Source organism: Perca fluviatilis, chromosome 7, assembly GCF_010015445.1.
Source record: "Perca fluviatilis chromosome 7, GENO_Pfluv_1.0, whole genome shotgun sequence".
Lineage (NCBI taxonomy): Eukaryota > Metazoa > Chordata > Actinopteri > Perciformes > Percidae > Perca > Perca fluviatilis.
The window spans coordinates 42,772,843-42,787,356 of record NC_053118.1 but is presented as its reverse complement, the minus strand read 5'-3'; the positions used below and the strand labels follow the sequence as shown (position 1 = coordinate 42,787,356).

Sequence of the window (14,514 nt, the reverse complement as noted above, 5' to 3'; positions counted from 1 at the left end):
AATATGCTTAATTTATAAAGTACTACATGGCTTGGCGCCACCCCCATTGCAAGAGTTTATTAAATACAGACAGACTCGGATCACTAGATCTGTTGTAAACAGGGACTGTGAGGTTCCTTTTAGAAAAACTTCTTTTAGCCATAATGCATTATCTATTAAAGGTAGTGCAATATGGAACACACTACCCCCAACTATAAGGGAATGTCCCACTCTGGCCACCTTTAAGAGCCAGGTAAAGATGTGGCTTAGAACTAACCACACGTGCAATCACCTCTGACTGTATGCTGTACCGTATTAGCTCAGTAGAGCATATGTATGTTGTGTCCCTGTTATAACATTTACTAATGAATTGTCCTGTTTTTCTTTTCTTTTGTCCTGTTCTACTATGTTTTACATAGCAAATGTTACTAGTGTATATCTTTTGTCCTTTTTATCGTAATTTCTACCTGCCAAATGGACTACAGATGGAAATTAGCCTTTGGGCTACAATCTGGCACTTTTACGTGTACTGCTGTACATGTTCAACATAGGTGTATTGTCCTGAAATAATAAAATAAAAAAATAAATCCCCACAACCCCCCTCCCAACAAATCCTTCTTGTTAGTTATTGGCTGTTTTTGCTAAGAGCACCTTTAATGTGAGTTCCCACAGCCTGCCCATGGTCCCCCAGTGGCTAGAAATGGTGATAGGTGTAAACCGAGCCCTGGGTATGCTGCTCTGCCTTTGAGAAAATGAAAGCTCAGATGGACCAATCAGGAATCTTCTCCTTATGGAGGTCATACACTGATTCATCAGCTGGTTAATAAGACAGAAAACTATCAAAGTGAACGGGATCTCCTTTAAAATCACATGCGACTACAATGTACCTGTTATAATCTGCACCATCATACTCACAAGGATTGGCAGTAACATCCGTCAGTCTGCAGACAACAATGTTAAAGCGAGCTCTGCTTTTTCTGAGATTACGAACACCAGGTTTCTTTTTATTAAAGTATTTTATTTCTGTCCTCCAGTCACACAGATGTCTCTGACGGTTCTGATAGGCGCTCTGATAAAGGTATTCTTCAGCTTACACTTTCCGTTGTAGTCTGTGATTCCTCTGTCATTCATCATGTTGGTGCAGCCATTACTGTTCATCACCTCGATGATATGCTGCTTAAACTTTGCAGCCGGACTTTCTTCATCTTCTCTCACAAAGTCCAGAGAGAGCATGACAGCAGAACGCAGCAGCACAATGCCAAAGATAGAGATCTTCATGGTTATCTGGGGAACACAAAGTGGGAAAAACCTTGTAACAACACATTACGTTATAATATGTCACAATGTAATAACGTCACAATGTAATAACGTTACAATGTAATAACGTCACAATGTAATAACGTCACAATGTAATACATTTTTACTTCATTATGCAGCCTATTCTCACGAACCTTTCGTTCCAAATGCTATCAAAAGTTTAGCATTGCAATTTGTAAGTATTCTTCTTTTTTACCTTTATTTTCACAAGCAAATCATTAGGAACAGGTTCTTATTTACAATGGGGGCCTGACAAGTGGCATAGCCACTTAGGGGAAGGGACAAATACTTATAACGAGATAAGTGCATATGTACAAGCGTGAGTAAGAGAGGGAGAAATCATTCAAATATTTAGCTGGAAAAATGATTATCTAGAGAAGCAACTGCATATGTCCGTGAACAAGAATGATATGATGGTTTTGAATGATGAAATGGAAATAAGTATGTCCAAAAGAAGTTTTTTTTTGCTGTTTTACAACACTGCTAAACACATCTACTAACGACTGATACGAGCGAGCTGTGATAGAGCAGCAGAAAGCTCCGTAGCAGATGTCTGAAACACTGAACGCAGTATGTAATATATTTCCCTGCATTTTGTAATACTTTATTTCAAAATATGTGTAAGATAAGATGACACAAAGGCAGATAAAATATGTTGTGGTGAAACAGGCTTTATCACATTGTGTTCAGGGTTTTTATTAAAAGAGTGCAACGAAAGTGTCAAGGCATTCTGGAAAAAAAGAGATCTGCAGATTCAAATAAACTTAAAACAAAAAGTAAGGACATTTGTGTTTGGTAGATTATTTCTCTGTGTTAACAATGCTTTTTGGCAATAAATCGTTTACTGTTGGAAAGCCTGTTTAGCCTGTTGTATGTCTGTGTGTGTGTGTGTGTGTCTGTCTGTCTGTGTTCAACATTATGCTTAGCTATTGTTACACCACAGAACAAGACTGTTATTAATGTGTATTCTCCAAGTTAAATGAAGTACACATCAACATTATTGTGCCTTAATGGCACAATAGCATAACAATGATGGGCTCAAACATGTAAAAGTCATTTCCTCTTTTAGAAAGTTATTGAGAGTGCTGGCATCTCCACAACACACCACAATAGTTAGTTTTGAATCTCCGGTTAGACCATTTAAAATACATACCTTGTGATTTTGATACATCTTGACAAGTCTGCCGTGAACTAAGGCAGGGATTCCCAGCTCACTGCAGACCCACAATGCCTTGTTCTTTACAGGACATCTTGTACTGGAACTTGTCCACGGTGTCCTGTAAAGGGACTTGTTTGGTTTTGTTCTGTGGAGGAAAATACTTGTGGAAAAATCAATTACATAGTTGAAATTAACTTCTTACATTAGGTATTTTTGTTAAAAAAACTATAATCATTAGCGTACTTACAAACAACTTGAAGCTCAGCATTCTGTAGAAAATCAAAAAAGGAAGATATTAGGGTTACATCAGACATATTCTTACTGAATATACTGGTTAAAGGTACTATATGCAACATTTCTGCATTAAAACAACGGACGTTGTTAAGCCAATTTTAGGGGGGGGGGGGCTGACACTACACGAAAATGTTCCTAACCCCCCCCCGCTAATAAGGAAAGTGCACTCTGTATCACTCACTACTTTGAATCAATCTTCCTTCACCATTCATCTGTTGGTGTCATCATGCATAGCAGTCTGTCTGTTTCATTTATACTAGTACAGAGCCTGTTCACAATGTGCCTGTTTGGAATGGGCTGATAGTTTGGCCTGTGGTATTGCTGCTTGTAGAATTCTCCAAAACCAAACTGTACCCCAAAATGATTTACAGAAGGACCCCAAACCACTTAACTCTTGTGACTTCCCATTGACCAACTTTGTTTTTTCTGGCGTGTGAAAGCTGCCCCACATTGATCACAGCTGTACGGCTTCTCTCCAGTGTGAACTCTGATGAATCTGTAAAGAGGTTGCAGTTGTGAAGGATTTGTCACAGTGCTGACAGCGGTGATGTTTGACTCCTCTTCCTCTCCGTTTCTATCAACAGAAAAACAGAGAGAGTGAGTTAGTGAGGTGCCATGCTACAGCGATCTATCTTAAACTGGAAACAACATTTAGAGCATGTCTGTGGAACATAGTTTGACTGATGCATTACCTTTATTAATTATCTGCAGACAAGCAAAGGGCCTCAAGTCGGAGTCAAATCCGCGGCTGCTGTGTTGAGTGAAACTGTATATATGAGCTAACCCTCGTGTTGTCTTCCATCGACCTAAATGAAAACTTTTTTCCAACCATGATGTTTGTCGATTTTTTTTCCATTTGTTTTTGTTTGTCAATTTTTTTGCTGCAAAGTTTTTGGATTTGTCGACCCAAAAGCAGAACAGGTGAGGACAAGGCTGCAGTTGGTACGACAGAGTTCAATAAAGAACACAAAGAGAACTAACATACATGTAAGGTGATGACCGTCCAATCACAGGGAAGATACCAGGACCACAGGAACAGCTGGAACAGGTACAGACTTCTTGACAAAAGTATGACGACAAACTAACACCAGAACCAGAAAGCAGAGACTAAATCCATGAGGTAACGAGGGGAGAAACGAGGGACAGGTGACATGAGGGCTGATCAACAGGTGAGACACATCAGGGCAGAGCAGCCAATCACAGAGGAGGGGAAACACACAAGGCAGGAAGTAGAACAAGACATGAAGAACAAGAACAACAGACACTACAAAGTAAAAGAGGAAACTGAAGCATGAAACATACACAAGGATAGAAGACTAGACAGAGAACACAGAGAACTGGTAACACACAACCATGAACAAGCAGGAGACATTAAAATCATCATAAACATCAAACATGTAGAGATCAGAGCTGAAGTTGAACAGATTATTTTAGTTAGTGCTCCACTTGTGTTCAGTGTGTTCTTGTTTCTGACAGAATCTAAACTGTGGAAGAGAGTCAGGGCGCCATCTGGTGGAACAATTCTCAACTCATCCTCAAACACACACACATTTATCTCTCTTCATTAAGAGAGAAAACACAAGACTTTCACCCAGGAAACAGGTGTTCATGTCCTGAAGAAGTTAAGTCAACCTCTTTTTATAATCCCCCATTTTCTGCTCCTCACCTGCTCCAACCTTTCCCTCCCCCAGTGTCATCAGACCTTATGCAGAGTCTGAGTACATCACTGCTCTCCGTGGTTTCACCTCCTCTACCACTGCAGAGCCCATATTACAGCCTGCAACTCTGTTGTATGTACTGGACCCCCCCTCAGACAGTCTCTTACATTTTATTATCCCCAAATCTGATGTGGAAAATGCAAACTCCGATTTCAGTTTTCAGGCCAAAACTTATTCTGAACCTAAGTTGATATTCGGGCCGGATCAAAACCTGCGAGGGGCTGGGTTCAGACCACAGTCCCCGAGTTTAACACATGTGGTCTAAACCAGGGGTCTTCAACAACTTGCAGTGACTCTGAGAACCCTCTAAGGGCCCCGGACCCTTTATTACAGTTTTTTCCGATTGCTAAATGACAGTGGGCACAACTGGAGTCACATGGGCAAAACTCAAACTACAGTCTGCACTACCTACAGTCACCTGAGCTAAAAAGTTCACATCACCTGCAAAACTCATTCACAGCAACACAACTCTTAACACACGTCTCAGATCAGGGTCAGTGCAGCCAAACACTCAGAACACACTGAGACACACACACTGTCACTCAGAACACACTGAGAGTAAAAACACTAGCATCACACACCAATACACAAATTACAAACTTTCTCATCTTTACAGTTTGAACAATTTGAGTGACTTGACATTACTCAATAGTTTCTTTAAGGAAAAGATATAGATTTTATAATATACCAATTTTTACATAAGGTAAACAAGAAGGAATGAAAATCAGCAGTTTTCTTCAATATAGTATTTTGTCTCTAGTAATTTATGGAATTACTGGGGGAAATAAACTAAAGGTACGTAACAGTACCAAAGAATAGTGTGACTAATCCTGCCTCTCTCCAGCATCATGTGGCAAGTTCTCTTCATCACATTGGATGTCTTCATCATCTCTAAATACAAATGAATGTGGTGTTTCTATTGCTTTCACCTCCATTACATTCTGAAAACAGTAAGAACGTAGTTTTACTATTGTAAAGATATTGTGTATAGCTGTGTACATAACCTCAGACATCTTACCTGGACATATTGGTATCTTTGCTCTTTTACCCGTTTCTCTCAAACAGTACAGTGTATAATTGTTTTATTCTTATTTGGTGTTTATATACAAAAAAAGACTTTCTGAGCTTTCTCTGTATAAATACCATATATGTTCACTAACTAGTCTAAAACAAGACACCTGCTTAGGCTTTCAGCTAAAATTGCAATCAGCAGTGTTTGATAGGCACCAGACTGAAATCTATTCTGTTTTGAATGTATGGTTAACAGTTTTGACAGCAGTGTGTTAGCATTTGAACAAAGTGCTGTAAATCTACAGTGTTGTGCACGTTGTGGTTAAAGTCACGGGATAAGTGTGTAGAGTTTAGAAAACTGTGTTCAAGCGATGAAAAACCAACTAGAGTTTGGTCCACATGAACTGCTGCTGTGCAGACTGTAGTTAGCGTTTTGCACATGTGACTCCAGTTGTGCCCACTGTCGTTTAGCAAACGAAAAAATAAATACAGTAAATAAATAAACGACTTGTTTCTTCTTTAAATTAAATGCTTCATTGTTTGAATGAAGTGTAGTTAAACTAAAGTACAACTAGTTAAATTTGAGGTACTTGTACTCAGTTGAAAATATTGGACTTTTACTCCACTACATTAATCTGACAGCTGGAGACAGATTTTTTTTCTCTAAATAAGCAGAAAATTGTACAGAGTTTGGTTGGTGGAGGAATTAGGATGTCTTGATAAGATTCAATTTGACGTAAAAGATTTCCCAAAAAACAGAGATGGAAGGTAACTAAGTACATTTACCCAAAGTACTGTACTTAAGTTCAAAATGTAAGGGTACTTGTTCTTTACTTGAGTATTTCACAGACTTTTTAGTCTACTGCACCACATTTATCAGTCACCAACCAAACTCTGGGCAATTTTCAGAGAATTTAAGTAACACATTTCATCAACCACTATTGGTACATAACTCTATTACTGTCATATTTTATGTTTTTGTTTATATATAATAGTCAGTCTAACAAATATGAAAAGCAGCCTTGAAATAAAGCTAAGTTGGGTAACACTTAATGAGGTAATTGTACTTTACATGAGTTCTGTTCCTTACTACTTGTACTCGTCTACATCTCAGAGGGAAATATTCTACTTTTTACTCCATTATACTAATCTGACAGCTGGGTAAAGGTGTGTGATTTCTTTCTTTAAAAATGTAGAGTTTGGTCAGTGAATCGGGAGGTTTTGATAAGATTAGACTTGATGTGAAAGAAATCCAAAAAACCAGAGGTGGAAATTAAGTCATTACTCATAGCCAGACTACTTTCTGAATGAGTGAACATGACGGCATTAAAAACAGACCCAGAGTTACACTGTCACATGTCTTTTATTCAACAGTTAGTAATATATTACTCTGATTAATTAGGTAGTAACAAATTACTCTGGTTCATCAGGTAGTAACAGATTACTCCGATTCATCAGGTAGTAATAGATTACTCTGATCCATTCATCAGTTGAGAATATTTACACCTTCTTCATAGTGAACAGGGTTACCATTGTTATCACAATCGATTACAATTCTGAGGTTGGGACGAGAGCCTCTGCAGCCACAGTAGTCAAACGTGAGGTTGTCATTGCATTTACAATTAACAACGGTGAACTTTTTAAGGCTAATCCTCAGAATACGATTGTTTATTTCATACGGCTCTCCTTCATCCCCACAGATCTTTGTGACTTCGCCATACGTTGCACTGATGAAGGAGTTCTCCTTCTTACACTTATTACTATAGGCTTTACTGATTTTTCTCTGTTTTATCAGGGCGTCACAGGAGTTAGGATCCATGTTCTGGTTGATATGCTGATTTATAAAATTCTGAACACTTGCATCTAGATCGTCCACAGAGAGCACGGAGGCAGCAGAGATCAGCAGAACACAGGCAAAGATAGAGATCTTCATGATTATCTGGAGAACACAGAGTTATAAAAGCTGTTAGAGAACTGAGTCTAAGATCATTTTAGTTTAACATAAAATCACCATCACCAAACCCACCAGACTCCATGTAAATAATCAGGACTTTTAGCGTGTATAGAGCCAGCATATCTCCACCAGACTCCATGTAAATAATCAGGACTTTTAGGGTGTATAGAGCCAGCATATTTCCACCAGACTCCATGTAAATAATCAGGACTTTTAGCGTGTATAGAGCCAGCATATTTCCACATGTAAATGGGTAAATTAAGAGTTTATTTCAACCAGAATGCAGACAGAGAAATGTTTGAGACCATCAAACTGAAAATGAAAAAATTAACCTTTTGTGTTTTCGTCTATGCAGCTGAAACAGAATCAGAGAAGTTTTAATGTGTTAAAGACAGAATAATAATATAAAGTATATTTACCTGAATGACAGGAGAGAGATGAGTTCTAGAGTCAGCAGCAGGAGAGATACCTGGAATATCACATGATAACACACACACTACGTTACAATTACATTTAACTTCAAGGTTCTTTAGAAAAAACAACAAAAAAAGTCAAAAAAGTGCCCAAAACGTTAAAAAAGTGACTAAATTGTTGAGGGGGGAAAAATCGTTGAAAACAAAGGAAAACATAAAAACAACTGTCCAAAAACCAACAACAAACGTTGAAAAAAATTTTTTTACATGCGACCAAAACGTGTCAGAAAAAACGCTGAAGAAGTTAATAAAATACTAAAAGTTGGAGAAGAGTCAGAGTTTGTCTTACCGAAGAGTTGGTGGAGAAAGTTTCAGGTACGAAGGTCCAAAAATGTAGAAATCTAAAATCTAAACTGCTCAAAGTCTGAAGATGAAGAAGAAGAGCAGAACTCTGACACGATGCAAATCTGAAGAATGTTCAGACTGAGAAATGAAATAATTTCTCAGTCTTATATCCTCCCACAGAGAGGGCTTGGCTCTGAAATCAGACTTTTCGGCAGTGGTTACCCAGGAGACAGGGAGGGAAACTATAGGTCACCAAAAAGCCACCTGTACCTTTTCCCTGCCTATGTCTGCAAAAACACACATTATACTGTTTGCTTTGGCTGAGGAATCAGAATGGAGTATTCACCTATATGATGGTATAAACAGCAAATAACAGCCAGGCATATTCCTCATAGTCTTTATACAACATATGTTTCCAGAGAATGATAAATGATAAAAAACCTTTGGATCAATGTTATCTTTATTCAGTTATTATCATATTATTCACTGTTGCAATTGTAACTTTATTCGTCTTGCATTTGTTTGTTCCTTATATTGTTCTACTTCATAATGTATATACGTATATATATATATATATATATATATATATATATATATATATATATATATATATATATATATATTTACAGCTTCATATTTCCATTGTAATTTTTAAATTGTATTTCTTAGAGCAACACAAAATTACAATGTACTTGAACAGCCCTGTACCTTCATGTGTATTTCGTATAAATGCAGTTATTGACCATCACTGCAAAGAATAAGTGTAACCCTAGTGGTTATGAGTTGGAATAAACACTATGGTTTATGCTTTATAAAACCAGCTAAACAGACCGTGTCAGTTTTGACCCGGAGGGCAACAAGTGCATGGTCGCAAAGAAGACAACACAAGGGTTAAGGAAAAGTCAAAGTACAGATTTTTAAAACTACTTTAAAGGTCCAATGTGTGAAAATTACTCCCATGTAGCATGGAAATCATAAATCGCATATCTCTCGCACAACGCAGTTCCAAGTACGGATTACAGCTACGGTAGCCTTCACGCTTCAAAAACATATTTCAATATCTCCAATTTCTATATATTTTCTTTTTCTGGGCGAAGAAGAAGACTTTTTATGCTGTCTGATTTTGTTTTTATTGTTGTATTCTTATGTCTTTTACTCATTGTATTACTTTATAGTAATCACTTTACTAAAGTCTCTGTGTGTGTGTCTGTGTGCGTGTGTGTGTGTGTGTGTTTGTGTGTGTGTGTGTGTGTGGGTATGTGTGTTTGTGTGCGTTTGTAATACACTGTAAAACCTAACACACACACACGCCACACACACACACACACACACACACACACACACACACACACACACACAGAACACAGACACACACACACACACACACACACACACAGACACCCAGACACACACACATACACACACAAACACACACACACAATACTAACGATAACATGTCTTTCATAACGTATATCTGTGAACAGTGCTCTAATAAACGTTACTGACTTATCTCCAGTGTTGGCTGTGTTATCATCTCAGATACAGTTCAAGGTTAGAGAACATGACCATCTGGAATAATTCATCACAAACTTTAAACGCTAAACACACGAGCAGACACACGGGAAACTATACTATGATCCTTTAACATGTAATGTGTGAATAATGTAAGCAAAATGCTATTTTTTTTCTATCCTTTTTAATTAAAATGTTCAGTGAAACAGCACAGGCCATGGTTAACAAAGAATAGTGAAAACAAAAGGCTATTTTACAATAGAAATACCAGTTTGAATGTAAATGTAGAAACAAGTGAGAAAAGCAACAAAACCCTCAAAAAAGTAACAAAAATTTCAAAATAAAAGCATGAAGTGTCAAAAAATACCATCTCTGTTGAACAGGACGGTATTAAAAACAGACCCAGAGTTAAACTGTCACGTGTGTTTTATTCATCAGGTAGTAATAGATTACTCTTATTCATCAGGTATTAATAGATTACTCTGATTCATCAGGTAGTAATAGATTACTCTTATTCATCAGGTATTAATAGATTACTCTGATTCATCAGGTAGTAATAGATTACTCTGATTCATCAGGTAATAACAGATTACTCTGATTTATTGGTGTCCCTTTTGACACAGTTATGTTAGGAAAAGGTCGTGGGTGGGCGTACGCTTCTGTGACACGCGGGAAGAAGGGGATGGTTAAAGAAGAAAGCAAATTAAAGGTGACAAGCAGGACCTGATCCCCGGTCTCCTGGCTGTAAGTCCTGTGTTTGATCCCCCCCCCCCCCAACAAACCTCCCTACGAGGTATTTCCCCCTTTCATACGAGCTGCTGCCCTCCCTGGTACGTTCTACAAACACGCTGAAGGACGCCTTTCCGTCGCTTCAGACGCTGACAGGTTGCTCTATACCGGGGAGCACTCTTAGTGATGAATTATAAAGTGTAGGAGCGGGGCGGCATGTAGCTCACCCAGTAAGAGCGTGCACCTCATACAGGCTGACCGGCAATTTCCACTGGATGCGGAACGTCTCCGGAAGGTCTCCGGAGTCATTAGGTTTCCATTAAAGTCAGTGTGTGTATTTCCACAGACTGCGGAACGTCTGCGTCCCGACTCCGTCCCAGTTCCGTCAGTCCGCAGCCCTCCGGAGCAGATACGCAGAGCTTCTATTTTTGACGGACGCCGGAGAGCTCCGCAGCAATTCAGCACACGGCAGATAGTGCGGGACAGGAAGTCGAGCACAGAAACAAAATAAATATCCGGTTAATTTTCAAAATAAAATACACCGTGCTCACGGTGGATCATATTTCCTGCACTGCACCTTGAAAACACAGCTCAGAGCTGTTTCCCTTCTACTCCTCTGGATGGAAACTAACTGGTGTTGGTTTGGTGGTTCTATTCTACGTGAATTCGCGAGAACTTGTGGGTCCTCCTGACTACAGCGTCAGTCACGGCTGCAGCCGCTCCACAACAAATCCGGACCCGGTGGGTATTGACGGACGGCGGAGCACGCAGCAGACACGCAGCGGAGCCGGTCCGCAGCCGTTACGCATCTAGTGGAAATCCCCGGTGAGTCCTTTGCAGCGGCGCGGGTTCAAATCACCTGCTGCCCTTTGCTGCGTGTCATCCCCCATCTCTCTCCCCCTTTCCTGTCTATCCATTGTCGCTATATAATGAAGGGAAAAGCCCCCAAAAAATGTTCTTAAAAAAAAAGAAAGTGTAGGAGAGCTGCCTGTAGATAACAAGCTTTCAATAGATTTTGGTAAACAGAGACGATCTTGTTTGGACAAAGAAGAAACTGTCGAGAAAAAAAACATTGAAAGTCTGTTACAGTTTTTTTGGATTGCTTAAGCACGATTTTCAAAACAGGACCCGTGTTTTCAAAACACTACACACAATTAGCACAACCACACACCCAATTAGCAAAACACTACACACAATTAGCACAACCACACACCCAATTAGCAAAACACTACACACAATTAGCACAACCACACACCCAATTAGCAAAACACTACACACAATTAGCACAACCACACACCCAATTAGCAAAACACTACACACAATTAGCACAACCACACACCCAATTAGCAAAACACTACAGATCCTTTACATAATCAAACACTCTTGTAAAAACTATACACTTTTGTTTAGAAACCACACTTTGTTACCATATGAAACACACACGTTTCACATTACTATACTCTGTTTGCACGAGTTACACTCTTCTGTGATAAACCTAAAACACTTTCAGCACTTCTACTTCCCTATGATTAGAGTAGGCTACCATCAACAAAGTACAAATATAATGTAAATTCACCAAACACTACACCAGACCAATGTTGCAGACTGAAGAAACTTATTTATTTCTCAACACGCCCAAAATGTGGACATGGAGATTCATAATACTGTAACAAAATGTCACTTTACGTATTGTACTGTAAGTTTACTGTAAAAAAAAACAAACACAACAAAACTAGACATTGTGTCTTGGCCTAGCTGGATCTGGCCAGAGAATTTCATCAACATCGCAGGCAATGTTGTCATTAGCAAGACACCTTGGAAAGAAAGGTCTTGAATGACGAATCCATCCTTGCATTGCTGCTACCTCCATCTGGTCCCAGGCCTCCTCCATGGCTTGGATGAGGGGTACCTCAGCCTGGAGACGGAGATCATATACCTTCCACAGCCATGCCCAGAAAAACTCTTCTATAGGGTTGAGGAATGGAGAGTATGGTGGAAGATATAGGACGGTGAAACGTGGATGTTGCTGAAACCAGTTCTGAACCAGAGCAGAGCGGTGGAAAGACACATTGTCCCAGACAACAATGTATTGCATATGATCGATTTGATTTGCTGCTGTTATGTTGTGCAATTGGTCCAAGAATGTAAGTATGAGTGCTGTGTTGTAAGGGCCCATATGGGCATGGTGGTGGAGGACCCCATTCTGTGTAATGGCTGGGTGTTATATTACCCCCACATTGCCCTGGGACATTTTATAAAGTATATTTACCTGAATGACAGGAGAGAAATGAGTTCTAGAGTCAGCAGCAGGAGAGATACCTGGAATATCACATGATAACACACACACTACGTTACGTCACGCATCCTTTTTTTTTTAGGATGCGTGCCAGTGTTGATGTTGAGACCTGATGGATATCGTTGAAACTGGCGTGGTTATTGACAATGTTAGTTTGGAGCTGATTGAGTGTTAGAGCATTGTTGGCTGAAACCATGTTTACCATCTCCCTCTCTTGCTGTTCTGTGAACATAGGCGGCCTTCCCTCTTGTCGTTCCTGACCCTCAATCCTATGTAGAAAAAAAACAGTATACAGTAGTACAGTAATTTCACAGGAAAAGGTAACAGAAGTGCTGATAGTGCACAGAATACAGTACTGTAAGCAGTTACTGAAACCGTGCAGATGTTTTTGATATGATGATATTTTCACAATACCTATTTTCCAGTCGAAATGTTCTTATCACACTTGCCACTGTGTATCGGCTTAGATTTGGCTGTACTCGCAGTCTAGCCTCCCTCAGCGTCAGGCCGTGGTTGACAACGTGGTCATCCAGTGTTGCGCGGATCTCATTTGTCAGATTCGGTCCTCTTTGAGCACCTTCTTGTCTTCCTCTTCCTCTTCCTCTACCTCTACCTCCAGCATGACCTCCCTCTCTTCCTCTTCCTCTGTTTATTCTGTAAAATGGGAATACCGGAGGCCTTATACTCTTTTAGCCGGAGCTCTCGTTTATTTTGAACACATGCCATTAGTCAGTATATCCACACCAGCCTCGCGATAACCTTCAAGACTATAGCGAGATCTCACTCATTCACTGAGTTACCGTAAAACCCCTAGTAATGAACAGGCACATAATACATCATTATATGACAGATTCCTCCTCTGTTGATTCCTCTTCCTCCCCTTCCTCCTCCTCCTTGTTCTCCTCCTCGTCTTACTCTTTCTCTGACTCTTTCCATTGTGCTTGAAGACCGATGAACTCACCTGCTGCTTTTTATAGTGCTTACACACCTGATTGGTGTGTCTACAATTAAGCAAACAAGTGTTTGCACACCTGATGACTGTGTTGAACCAATTGGTTGGATGGTGCGGTAATTTGACAGTCAGTGCTTTGGTATTGCAAGGAAGTGACTTCATGATCGATTTTTGTGTGTAATGTATGTTAAGTGTGTTTAGTGTTTTGCAAATCACTGTGTGTAGAGTTTTGCAATAAGTGTGAGGTTGACAATGTGCTTATAGTTGTGCAAATATGGGCTGATGTTTTGCTTCTTGAGTGTAAGGTTTTGCTAATAGTGTACTACTTTTAATTTTAGTGTGTAAGCAATCCAAACAAACTGTAAGTGTTTTTCAGGAAAGTGTATTACAGTTTTTCTGAATTGCTAAGACACATTTCTTGAAACCTGCTCTCCTTTTCTCTAAACTGTGAACACAAAACCCAATTTTCAAGCTACATTCACAAAACCTCTGACTCCTCTTGCAAAACCAAACATTTGACCCAAAACCATTTTAACTTTAATCAAACCCACACAAAACCAGCTAATGTGCAAACACAACTTAGCAACCATTACACACTACATAAATAAATGCAAAACACTGTGGGATAGCAGGAATAATTTTATTCTTGTACTCAGATTTAAACAAAAAGAAATAAAATAAAGCTTTAAAAAAAACTGCAGCAGAAAAGAGAAACAAAAGTTATGGAACGAAAAAAAAAAATAAGACCTGTTTACAGCATTTATTCTGCCTCAGGATCACGCCTCTCTGCTGGGTGAGGCCACAGGACTTCATCCACGTCACATGCTATGTTCTC

The 14,514-nt window shown here is 39.3% G+C and overlaps 2 long non-coding RNA genes across 5 annotated transcripts; both read right to left on the bottom strand.

Moving 5' to 3' along the window:
• Window positions 1-976: 976 nt before the first annotated feature.
• LOC120562772 lies at window positions 977-3,846 on the bottom strand. 4 transcript variants are annotated; one of them, XR_005639829.1, is made up of 6 exons: window positions 3,735-3,822; window positions 3,442-3,500; window positions 3,142-3,323; window positions 2,703-2,724; window positions 2,450-2,600; window positions 977-1,263 (listed from the first exon to the last, which is right to left on the bottom strand). It is a non-coding gene; the product is annotated as an uncharacterized LOC120562772 (long non-coding RNA). The 4 variants fall into 4 exon arrangements; XR_005639831.1 differs by having other exon boundaries at window positions 3,442-3,497; window positions 3,735-3,818; XR_005639830.1 differs by lacking the exon at window positions 3,442-3,500 and having other exon boundaries at window positions 3,735-3,846.
• A 2,987-nt stretch (window positions 3,847-6,833) lies between these two features.
• On the bottom strand, window positions 6,834-8,402 carry LOC120562780. Its single transcript, XR_005639839.1, has 3 exons — window positions 8,195-8,402; window positions 7,852-7,901; window positions 6,834-7,417 (listed from the first exon to the last, which is right to left on the bottom strand). It is a non-coding gene; the product is annotated as an uncharacterized LOC120562780 (long non-coding RNA).
• Window positions 8,403-14,514: the final 6,112 nt, after the last annotated feature.